This window comes from Oryctolagus cuniculus, chromosome 7, assembly GCF_964237555.1.
Source record: "Oryctolagus cuniculus chromosome 7, mOryCun1.1, whole genome shotgun sequence".
Lineage (NCBI taxonomy): Eukaryota > Metazoa > Chordata > Mammalia > Lagomorpha > Leporidae > Oryctolagus > Oryctolagus cuniculus.
In genome coordinates, this window is record NC_091438.1 from 81,650,027 (window position 1) to 81,662,906 (window position 12,880).

The window sequence follows — 12,880 nt, forward strand, 5'->3', positions numbered from 1 at the left end:
TGTCTCATTGTGTGGATGTTTCCACAAAAGCCGACCTAAGTATGATTCAAATACATTCCCAGGTTCCTGTAGGGTGTATAATGCTTCCTGGAACTAGTTTCTCTCTTTTTTTTTTTAACCTGGGGAAAGAAGGGTGTATTTCCATTTACATGGCATAATTCAGTGAAGCAATATTTATAATTCTATCACTAGTGATACAGCATCCACACCATGTTTATACTTTTTATTTTCACAAATAAGAGATAACATGTGATTTTTGTGTTTCTGGGTATGGCTTACTTCACTTAGCATGATGATCTGAGATCTGCTTGGTGGTTGAATATTACAAGTAGCATTTCATCTTATACACACCACACCACGTGACTCATCAGTGTTGCCTCCCGTATCAGCATTAGAAGGAAGCCGGGAGCAGGAGTTAGAGCTGGGTATCAAAGCCAGGCACTCCAATATGAGACAGGGTCTTAACTGGCATCTTAACTGCTAGTCCAGATGTCCTGCCAAGCTTTGAACTTTCACATGCTGTTCTTGAAACATAACTCGTTAGATGTGCAAACACTCAGTGAAACTGAGGAAGAAACCAGAATCAAAAGTAACAGCAAGTCTTGTTTTTCAGTACTAGCTTGAACAGATTGGTCAGCTTCAGTGGATTGCAGAATGTGACTGAGTAGAGGGAGATGGAAGACAACATTTTTCTCCCAACTTGACCTGCAGGAAACCCAAGCCCTCTGTTTCCCTACCTCTGGAAGGATGTCACATGATCATTTCTTTGTACTACTTTCCTGTTGGCTTAAGGGTCCTTGTCATATGGATGAGCAGAAACTATCAGTTTTTTAAAAGATTTATTTATTTGAAAAGCAGAGTTACAGAGAGGCAGAAGCAGAGGCAGAGGGGGAGAGAGAGAAAGAAAGAAAGAGAGTGAGAGAGACAGAGAGAGAGAGAGAGAGAGAGAGAGAGAGGTCTTCCATCGGCTGGTTCACTCCCCAAATGACTGCAACAGCCAGAGCTGGGTTGAGTCAGAGCCAGGACCACATGGATGCAGGGACCCAGGTGCTTGGGCCATCTTCTACTGCTTTCCCAGGCCATTGCAGAGATCTGGATCGGAAGTGGAGCAGCTGGGACTCAAACTGGCACCCATCTAGGATGTGACATTGCAGGCGGAGGCTTTACCCATATGCCACAGCTCCAATCTGAAATTATGAGTTTTCAACAGCTTATTCCTTAGTCATTTATTGGCTGGCGTAATGAATGATCTGAAATTGTTTTTACAATATGTAACATAATCCTTTTAATGCATTCAATTTTATAAGTAATGGTTTAAAAAAGTAAATGGAAAATACAGATGAACAAGGAAAACTAAGAACTTTTCTCCTTAAAATAATGCAGGTCTGCTGCTTGGGAGATTTTTCCACAGAATGTTTCCACACATTCCAACAGATTTGTCCCCTGTGCTGCACAAATACCCACAAGTGTCCCTATCTGGAGGACACATTGGTATCCTGTTGTGAGCTCTGGCTTCCCTGGGATACACATTGTGAACACAAAATTTAGAGTAGTTACACAGATTTCCTCCAAGGATGCTGCAGATGACCTGAGAATAAATTGAAAGAGTCCCCTGATAGGTGGGAGCTGGAAAGTGGGAGTTCTTCTAAGCAGAGTTTGTAATCCAGCAAATTCTAGTTACAAATGTAACTATAGTCATTAATTTCTCTGTGATGAAAGTACATTTTTAAATGGAAGATTATTTATGTGGATACTTGAATATGAAGCCCTCTCTAAGTTGTGCAAATTGCAGGAACTGATGAAATCTGCCTTTTAATCAGGGAGAGGCAGAGTCGCGTGCTCATGACAGTGCCCTTCAGCTGTCAGATGTCACTGTTGTAGATGGAGCCAGAGCCCTGCCTCACGAGGCACTTGTGTACCTAATGGTCCCTGGGAGGAGCAAAGAGCATACTTGCTGAAAATGATTATGGATTAGAATAAGAGGTCTAACCGATCCTGTGTAACACTTGGTGAACTGGCCCCTTCTACATCCCACCTACCCAAATGACAGAATAGTTCCTTTTACTCTTCAGGTTCAGTTCAGAGTCCCTTCTTCTTGCTGTTTCTTTTAAAATGGTCAATGATAAAAGGAAGACCTTTCTCTCTGTCTCTCTCTCTCACTGTCCACTCTGCCTGTAAAAGAAAATTGTCTACCAGAAATTTTAAAGTTCATAATCTTATATTTTTGAGTGACTATGAGACAAAGAGGGACACCCAGGCAGACAAAGACAGAGATGGCTGCCATCTACTCTTTCACATCTCAAATGTCTGCAATGACTGCAGCTAAAATGGGCAGGCTTTTCTCTTTTCTCAGCTCACCTTCTCAGCCAGGAAGCTGAGTATTTATGCAAAGGATAACAACTAAAGTCATTGGCAGGTTTTGCATGAAAGCAAATTCTGGTACCCATATCAGGACTCAGATGGAAACTTCGTCTTCTCTCAAATGAAATGCAAAGTGAAAGCGGGCAAGGTTTCCTTAAAATGGAGTTGATGCCCAGAAATCAGCTGTCTTCTAATTATATCTATTGTTTATCTCAGGCAACCAGAACATAGTTCCAGGGACAATTGAATGTTTTGTGAATGTTTATTAGTAACAGAGCTTTCCATCTACCATCCTACTCCATTCCAGGTTAAGCAAATCTACTGCTGTGAATTAATTTAGAAATGTTGATGACCAGTGATTTGACTATTGCTAAGGAATATGTTTATAAATATGTTTATAAATATAATTATGTGTGTATGAAGATACTTCAAGTTTAGTAGTATTAGTGGTATTGCTATCCCATTTATGAGTCAATGTTTTTCATCAATTACAGTTAATTATGAATTTCTATTCATGAATATAAATTATTTTATAATTATTAAAATGCAGATGTATAACATGAGAGAGATTTCATGTAAGCAAAAATCATTGATTTCAGTAAATAATTTCTAAGTAATTCTTATTTATTTAGGATTTTTTTTAAAGATTTATTTATTTGAAAGAGTTACATAGAGAGAGGAGAGAGAGAGAGTTCTTGCATCCAACGATTCACTCCCCAATTAGCTGCAACGGCCAGAGCTGTGCCCATCCGAAGTCAGGAGCCAGGAGCTTCTTCCGGGTCTCCCACATAGGTGCAGGGGCCCAAAGACTTGGGCCATCTTCTACTCGGGCCATAGCAGACAGCAGGATTGGAAGTGGAGCAGCCGGGTCTCAAACCGGTGCCCATATGGGATGCTGGCGCTTCAGGCCAGGACGTTAACCTGCTGTGCCACAGTGCTGACCCCTTAGGATTTCTTTTCAACTATTCATTTATTCTTAGACACATGTTAAACACAAGCATTAGCAATGGGCAAGGCACTGTCATGTTAGGGGTCTCTGGGCACAGAGGAATTATTCACATAAAAATAGTTCAGATGGTGTGTTGCCCTGCGCCTCCCAGTGTGCGGCCTTTTGGCCTCCACTCTGCCTCTGCTTTCCTGCTACATGCCTGTTCCACGTGGCACCCGGCCTGCTCTCTGCGGGTATGGACCCAACTTAGCTTCTAGATTTCTTTCTCCCCTTTCTCCTCTCCTCACTCCTGGGCGTTTCTCTCACTGAATGAAACATTTAAAACTTACCATGTCACCTGGTCTATTTGAGCTGGTATTCAGAATTCATCTCTGAATAGACAGTAAGAACCCACAGGATTATTAGTATCTAAAACTATTAATAAGAAAGGATGATATCATAATGGTGACCCAGATGGGTCCCTAAATAACAAAGGGACCTATTTAAAAAAAAAGATCAATTATGAACTGAAACTGATTACTTTGACTAGTGAGATGGCATTGGTACATGCCACCTTGATAGTATTGAATTAGAATCCCCTGGCATGTTTCTAACTCTAACATTAGGGGTAAGTCCAATTGAGCATGTGCTGAACTGTACATCTCCTCCCTCTCTTATTCCCACTCTTATATTTAACAGGGATCACTTTTCAATTAAATTTAAACAACTAAGAATAATTGTGTGTTAATTAAAGAGTTCAACCAATAGTATTAAGTAGAACAAACAAAAAAATACTAGGAGGGATAAAGTATTAAGTTGTTCCTCGACAGTCAGGACAAGGACTGATCAAGTCATTGTTTCTCATAGTGTCCATTTCACTTCAACAGGTTTCCATTTAGGTGCTTGGTTAGTTGTCACCAATCGGGAAGAACATATGATATTTGTCCCTTTGGGACTGGCTTATTTAACTCAGCATGATGTTTTCCAGATTCCTCCATTTTGTTGCAAATGACCAGATTTCATTGTTTTTACTGCTGTATAATATTCTATAGAGTACATATACAATAATTTCTTTATCCAGTCTACTGTTGATGGGCATTTAGTGACCAGTTTCAGTTCATAATTCATCATAATGATAGGATTAAGAGTCAAAGGGATCGCACAAACCAGACTAGTGTCTGTTAATACTAACTGATAGAATTAAAAAGGAGAGAACGATCCAACATGGGAAGCAGGATATACAGCAGATTCATAGAATGGCAAATGTCCTTAACAGCACTCTGGCCTCAGAATCAGCCCTTAAGGCATTCGGATCTGTCTAAAAAGCACATGAGACTATTTCAGGCATGGAAAGCCAAGACACTCTGGAAAAAAAAAATCTCTGTGAGTGAGATCCCAGTGGAAAGAATGGGACCATCAAAGAAGGAGGTACCTTTCTCTGAAGGGAGGAGAGAACTTCCACTTGGACTATGAATTTGTCCAAATAAGATCGGAGTTGGTGAACTCAGAGGCTTCCATAGCCTTGGCAACTCATGACAAGAGCCTCAGGTGATTACTGACGCCATAAACAAGAGTGTCAATTGTTAAATCAACAACAGGAGTCACTACACTTAGTCCCCATGTAGAATCTCTGTCCTTAATGTGTTGTACTATGAGATTAATGGTATAAATAGTACTCAAACAATACTTTCTACTCTGTGTTTCTGTGTGAATGCAAACTGTTGAAATCTTTCCTTAGTATATACTAAATTGATCTTCTGTATATAAAGATAATTGAAAATGAATCTTGATGTGAATGGGATAGGAGAGGGAGCGGGAGATGGGACGGTTGTGAGTGGGAGGGAGGTTATGGGGGAAAAAGCTGCTATAATCCAAAAGTTGTACTTTGGAAATTTATATTTATTAAATAAATATTAAAAAAATAAATAAGAGACTATTTATTAATATTTGTTTTGTTTAAAAGGAAAAAAAAACGCAACATGGTAAGAATCTTCTTCCCATGGCTTCTAACTTTGCTTATTTTTTTGCATTCCACCCTCTCCCCATCAGCATTTGCAATAATACATCAAAAGGCATTCTTCTCATATCTAGAAAACTCATACAGAAACATGATTTCCCAGATAAACAAAGCCATCTTCAATACTAAAGGCAGGCCGGCACCGCAGCTCACTAGGCTAATCCTCCGCCTTGCAGCGCCGGCACACCGGGTTCTAGTCCCGGTCGGGGTGCCGGATTCTGTCCCGGTTGCCCCCCTTCCAGGCCAGCTCTCTGCTGTGGCCAGGGAGTGCAGTCCTTGGGCCCTGCACCCCATGGGAGACCAGGAGAAGCACCTGGCTCCTGCCATCGGATCAGTGCGGTGCGCCAGCTGCAGCACGCTTGCCGCGGTGGCCATTGGAGGGTGAACCAATGGCAAAGGAAGACCTTTCTCTCTGTCTCTCTCTCACTGTCCACTCTGCCTGTCAAAAAATAAAAAATAAAAATAAAAAAAATACTAAAGGCAAAGCCAGCAGCATTGCAATATCAGAGTTCAAGACATCCTACAGCTATTATTATCAAAACAGCATGGTATTGGCGAAAAACAGACATGTGAGCTGATAGAAATTAATAGAAACACCAGAAATTAATCCACGCATCTACAACCAACTAATCATTGACTATTGAAGTTAAATCACTCTTTGCTGTTGGGAAAATTGGATTTCCACGTGCATAGGTATGAAACAAGACCCCTTTCTCTATACCCTATGTGAAAATTCATAGTTGCTCAAGAATATAAAGCTAAGATCAGAAATCATCAAATCACTAGAGGAAAATATGATGCAATGCATTGACATGGGTAAAGACTTCTTGGTTAAGATCAAAGAAACAAAGGCAATGAGAGTAAAAATATGCATGGAATTATATGAATCTAAAGGTTTAATATCCAGGTTCCATAAAGAGCTCAAGAAACTCAACAACACCAAAATACATGATTTAATTAAGAAATGGGCAAAGGATTTGAACAGGCATTTTTCAAAAGGTGAAACTCAAATAACCAACAGACATTTTAACAAATACTCAGAATCACTAGCCAACAGGGAAATATAAATAAAACCAAAGTGAGGTATCATCTCACCCAGTTGGAATGACTGTCAGCTAAATATTAAAAAACAACAAATTCTGGCAGGGATGTAGAGAAAAGCATACACTAATACACTGTAGGTGGAAATGCAAACTGTTACAACCATTAAGGAACACACAATGGAGATCTCATAGAAAACTAAAATTAGATTTGGCATATGACCCAACTATACCACTTCTGGGAATATACACAAAGTAAATAAAATCAGCATATGAAAAAGTCGTCTGTACTCAAATGCTTATGCCATCTGAATTCACAGTACCTAAGAATGATCCTCGATGTCCATCAACTGATGAGTGATTAAAGAAAATGGCATATATGAAAATGAAAGAATACTAGTCACCTATGAAAATAATGGAGTCTTGGCATTTACAACAAAATGGATGCAACTACAAGCCATGCTTAGTGAAATGAGTCACCAAAAATAAAAATATCATGTGTTTTCTCTAATTTTGTGGTACCTAATATACGGAAAGATTATAAAAATATTTAATGTATACAAGTGAAATTGACATTTTTGGATTTGATTATTGTCTATAGCCCTTGTACATGTGTCTGCTAAACAGTGGTCTTTCTGCTTTTTACTTGTTAATCTCATTATTTAGTGCTGCATTAAGCCTTTGGTGTAAAGTAAAATAAAAATATGTTATTTCAAAATTTAAACAAGAAAGAAAGAAAGAGGGAGACAGGAGAGGAAGTATAATATTCTTAAAACTGTATCTATGAACTACATTAAATCTGTTCTCTTTATATTAATAAAATATATTAAAAAAAAACAAGAAAGAATTTAGGGAATCAAAAATTACTTGGAGAAACTGATTTAAACTCTTAAAGTTTTTTCCTAAAACCATGTAACTTCCTCTGTTTGCTTTGAAAATCATTTGATTATCACTCTGTTTAAAAGAATGAGTATAATTTCATAGTAACATGTGATCTTTTTTGAAAAATTTTGTCCTATACTTGACATGCAGATTTACACAAAGAGAGATATTCCATTCTCTGGTTGACTCCCCTGATGACCAAAATGTCCAGGATTGAACCAGGCCAGGGCCAGGAGCTAGAGACTCCATCTGAGTCTCCCATGTGTGTTCAGGGGTCCAAGAAGTTGGCTATCTTCTTCTGCTTTCTCAGTCACATTAGTAGAGAGTTGGATTGAAAGTGGTGTGGCTGGGACCACAACTGGCACCCACAAGGGATGCTGGCATGGCAGGTGGTAGCCTAACCTACTGAGCTGCAATACTGGTACTGGGGTCCACAGGGCAATACCCCTTGACCCTATCTGCAGAGGCTTTGGCACTGTAGCAAATTTTGCTTGGCCTCTCATGCTTTCCTTTAAAATGTTTGTGGAAAACAACATGACCTCATAATTACTGTATTCTGCACATGAGCAAAATCGGCCAGCACAAGTAGCACCTGGGCCCCTTAGAATCATGAATGAGCTAAAGAGTGATTGAGTGGCTGAACATAGGGAAACAAATATGAAGGCAGTCCTGAGGAAACACAGGCAAGTGCTTCAATGCTCAATGGAACAATTCCATTCTTCCAGGCCTGCAGGACTTCCAGAATTGCAGATGGGAAGCATGCCCATCAAGATTTCCATCGTACCATCCATGCCTTTTTTTCCCCATTGTTTGGTCACTTAGCACATGACTCAGTTTATCTACACTAATATATTCAACAAGCAGTTTATCCAATGCAGTCTCTTGTCCTAAACATTCTTGAGATTTGTTCCCTCTTTGGCCAGGTATGAATTTTCAAATCGTTTCACTCAGCTCTATTTTCTCCAATTTCTTATTATGAGATAAACTAGTTAGAAGCGGCCAATAATATCCATGCCACAGCCTGAACACTTTGCTGCCTTACAATCATTCACCAAATATGCTGGTCTATCATCTAAAATTTTGATCTTCCACAAAATTTCAGAGCACGTACATAAGAAAGCCAAGTTTTTGCCACAGTGTAACAAGTGTAGCCCTTGGTCCAGTTCCCCATAGGGTCACATCCCCATTTTCATCTGAAACCTCATGAGCATTGCCTTTGTTATCCACACATCTTTCAACATTTAGGTCTTCTGAACCCTCTCCTGGACTGGTATTAATGCTCTGCTTAAGTATTTTAGGTTTCTCTGCCCTTTGCTGCCAAACTCTCCCAATCATTTGCAATAAGCCCATGCCAAAGTCTCCTCCACATCTTCAATTATTGTCATCGTAATAACCTCACTACGATACCAGATTTCAATTTTACTATATTTCTGCTATATCAAAATATCTTAGACAATTAACTTTATTAACATAAAGATTCACTCAGACCTCAGTTTTGAAGGTCCAAGATCAGGTAACCCTAATGGCTTGAGCTCTGGTAGTGGTGGAACAAGATATTTTGGTGGAACACATATAAAGCAATTATCACTTGTTAAGTGGGGAAGTAGAGAGAGCTATGGAAGCAAACTCAGACTATTTTAATAGCCATCTTGTGAGAACCACCATCTGAGGACAGGCTCCCAATGCCTAAACACTTCCCACTAAGCGTAACGGTTGAAAGGTTCAACCACCTCTCTGGGGACCAAGGCTTTAAAATATGGGCTTTGAGAGGGCAGTCAACATCCAAACCACAGCAGTGCGCTTACAGGAGACTAAATAACATCACTTCCTAATAATGCAGGAACACCAAGATATTTTGGGGATCATGGGATGGGACGTATTCACCCAGCCCAGCTCTTGAGATATCATAGGCACAATATGATGCTGAGTCCATAGACACAGTTCCTAACATTTAAAGATTTGAAAATTCCAATTTTAGATTCTTTAACAAAGTCCAGTGAAAGAGATATAAAAAAGAATCTAGATGACCAACTGCCATTCTTACTGTTCTTATATAATTGATCACGTTAAGTTTAATGACATTAAATTTATTTTGCAAGTAAATTGGACATGGTGTGATTATCTTTGCTAGAATTGATAAATTGAGACAGAGGATGTTTCAGAAGGGAAGCACTGTATAGCCATTGTTAGATCCTAGCTAATTGTTTTTGAGATTTCATTATTTATATACAATCTGGATTGAATCCTGAGTTCCTTTAGTTTCCTCCAATAACTGACTATAAGTCTGACAACTAGGGACAGTGCTGTGATGTAACCAGTAAAGCCACTGCCTGTGGTGCCCACATCCCATATGGGCGCCAGTTCTAGTCCCAGCTGCTCCACTTCGGATCCAGATCTCTGCTATGGCCTGGGAAAACAGTAGAAGATTGTCAAGTCCTTGGGGCCCTGTGCCAGTGTGAGAGGCATGGAAGAAGCTCCTGGCTTCGAATCAACATGGCCTCGGCTGTTGTGGCCATCTGGGGTGTGAACCAGCAAATGGAAGACTCTGCCTCAGCCTCTGGCTCTGTGTAAATCTGCCTTTCCAATAAATAAATCTTAAAAAAAAGTCTCTCAACTAACATTGCCAATTTTGTCCCAAGTTTCTGATGTTGCATCATACACACAATAAAAGAACACACATAAAATGGATGTTTTCTGAAACCCTGCAAGCTGAAGCTGTTTGACATGATAAAGACTTATGAAAAAAACACCAGAAGAGTTGCCGTACCAGTGCTGGCATTGTGGCATAGCTGGTAAAGCCATCACTTGCAATGTCCACCATCCCAGCTTCTCCACTTCCAATCCTGAACCTGAATATTTGCACCCCTGCCCCCCTGTGGGAGACCCAGATGAAATTCTTGGTTCCTGGCTTTGGCCTGACTCAGCTTTGGCAGTTTCAGCCATCTGGGTATGAACCAGCAGATGGAAGATTTCTTTGATGTAGGTTTGATCAGATCCCATTCACTCTCCTTAAAACTGCAGCTCCTCTGTCTTCACTGTGATCATGCCAACTCAAATCCTCGCTAAAGATTAATCCACTAAATTAAGACACAGAGTCAGGCCTGGCACAGGAATCTGGATGTAAAGACTTGGATTTCAGGGCCAGCACTGAGGTGTGATGAGTTAAGCAATAGATTGTGATGCCACCATCCCATTTGGGTGCTGGTTTTAGTCCCAGCTGCTTAAGTTCCAGTCTACCTCTCTGATAATATGCCTGGGAAAGCAGCAAAGATTATCCAAGTGCTTGGGCTCCTACACTCATGTGGGAGACCCAGATGGAGCTCTTGGATCCTGGCTTCAACCTGGCTCAGCACCAGCAGTTACATAAATCTGAGGAGTGAGTCGGATCTCTCTCCTATCACTCTCTGTACTCTGGCTTTTAAATAAAATAAATTTCAAAAGATTTATTTATTTACTTATTTGAAAGGCAGAGATACAAGCAGAGAGAGAGAGAGAGAGAGAGATCTTCCATTACTGGTTCACCCCCTAAATGTCTGCAACAGCCAGGGCTGAGCCAGGCCGAAGCCAGGAGCCAGGAGCTTCTACCAGGTCTTGCTATGTGGATGTAGGAGCCCAAGCACTTGGACCATCATCCCCTGCTTTCCCAGGCACATCAGTAGGAAGCAGGATTGGAAATGGAGCAGGTAGGATCCAAATGCTCATATGAGATGCCGGCACTGAAGATGGCAGCTTAACCCGCTATGCAACAGTGCTGGCCCCAGTAAAATTAAAAAAAAAAAAGACTCAGATTTCAATAATCACCTTTGTAACCAACATCCTGAAATATGATATTAGGAACTTTAAGCCTGATCAAATAAATAATAACCAATCTACCAATGAGTCAAGAAGGGGTGGAGCCCACTTTGCCATCTTAGATTTTCGGAACAATGTTCCATCCTATTGCTGACAGATCAAGGGAAGACCACGATTTCTGTTAACCAACCAGAGACCTGCACATGAGCTGATTTCATGCTATGCAATCTCAACTGTAAGATTCCTCATCTTTAATTCTTAAGAAAATCTGGGAACTCAGTGATAACTACCTGACTCCCTGTCTGAATATTGCAAAATTAAGCCCTACTTTCTTCTACCATCCTGACATTGTGATTGGATTTCTGTTACCATGTAAGTGGACCTGGTTTATAACAATTCCTCCAACCACTCTTAAGAGTTATTGTATAACAGAAATTCTTTGTTAAGATTCGCTTTCTGGTACCATATAAAGGTCTAATTTTAGTGGGGGCATACTTGGAACACCATCTCTGTGACATGAAACACAACTATTCAATTGGACTGCCTGTTACTAGGAATGGGAGACTGGTATAATGGCTCCTTTGTCACTCAGCAACTAACCTGACTCTTCCCTCCACAGCTACCAACTCAATGTGTAGTATGAAAACATCTTGGGGAATTTCAGACACATAAATATTGGGATCCTAAAAATGCTATTCAAAATTAGTACTTTGAGATACTAAGAACCAAAATTGGCACAGCAAGTCCAAGGTCTCTATAACTTCTTGCCCCCTTTATCAGGTGCCTCATGCCTGAAGTTCCCTTTCTGAATAAGGGACTATCTTCCAAAGGAAATGATATTGTTAAGAATTGACTGCCAATTCTCTAAGCAAACAAGGAAGACTATGTCGTAGAAAAGGAGACTGAAAATCTTTGCCTATTTTCACTAAATACATGCCTTTTCTGAAGACTGCTACCTGAGACCGTCTCTGCCTAAGACAGATTTTGTTCCTCATGCAGTTCCTCTGCAGGACTTCCCCTGGTGCTATCAGACCACCTACCAGAAACTACAAGGCTCTCTTTGGCCCAGTACTCAAAATGCTTTTTAAAACCCAAGGATCTTACCTCTCTTTGAGTCTTGTATCTTATGAGTCCCACCATACATACAATCAGAGTAAACTTATAAACTTTTTCTCCTGTTTAACTCCTGTTTTTCAGAGTAAGTTATCAAAATGTGGCCCTTTTGTGGATGCCAGGTAAGAATGTTGATGGGAGCTGGGCTGCAAGAGAGTGCCATGATGTGTTGGAGACTGTGGAGTTGAGTCTCCACATTTCGAATCTAAGATCTCAAAATACATTGTGATACCTATCCATTGATGTAAGGTTTATGGAGGTAATCTTCATAACAATGGCAATAAGACTGAATTGGAATGGGCCTTGGATATTATGGGCTACTCCAAAGTGTTTGGGTTGCAAGAAACCCTCCTTGGTTTTGATTTTATTGCATTTCAAGACCCCAGGGATTCAGCTATTGCCCACTAAGAGCTAGACAAAGAATGTTTTGTTGTTGCCACGTAAGAAAACAGAAAATTTTCCTAATCTGGGGAAAGAAAGAGACATACAAGTGCATGAAGCACATAGAACTCCTAATAGACATGACCAGAAAAGATCTTCACCAGGACACATGGTAGTCCAATTTTCAATAGTAAAACATAAAGAAAAGATCCCGTAATGTGCACAACAGAAATATCAGCTTATCTTCAGAGGATCTCCAGTTAGACTCTAAGCTGATTTTCCATCAGAATTCCTACAGGCTTGGAGACCATGAAGAGACATAATCTTTTACAAATGAAGGTAAAATAAAAACCTTCCAAAATAAAC

The 12,880-nt window shown here is 40.2% G+C and overlaps 1 protein-coding gene across 2 annotated transcripts in view; it reads right to left on the reverse strand.

Moving 5' to 3' along the window:
* Positions 1-12,880, reverse strand: part of LOC100347754 (guanylate-binding protein 3) — a 216,319-nt gene that overhangs the window by 173,443 nt on the left and 29,996 nt on the right. The gene's annotated exons all lie outside the window — the stretch shown is intronic.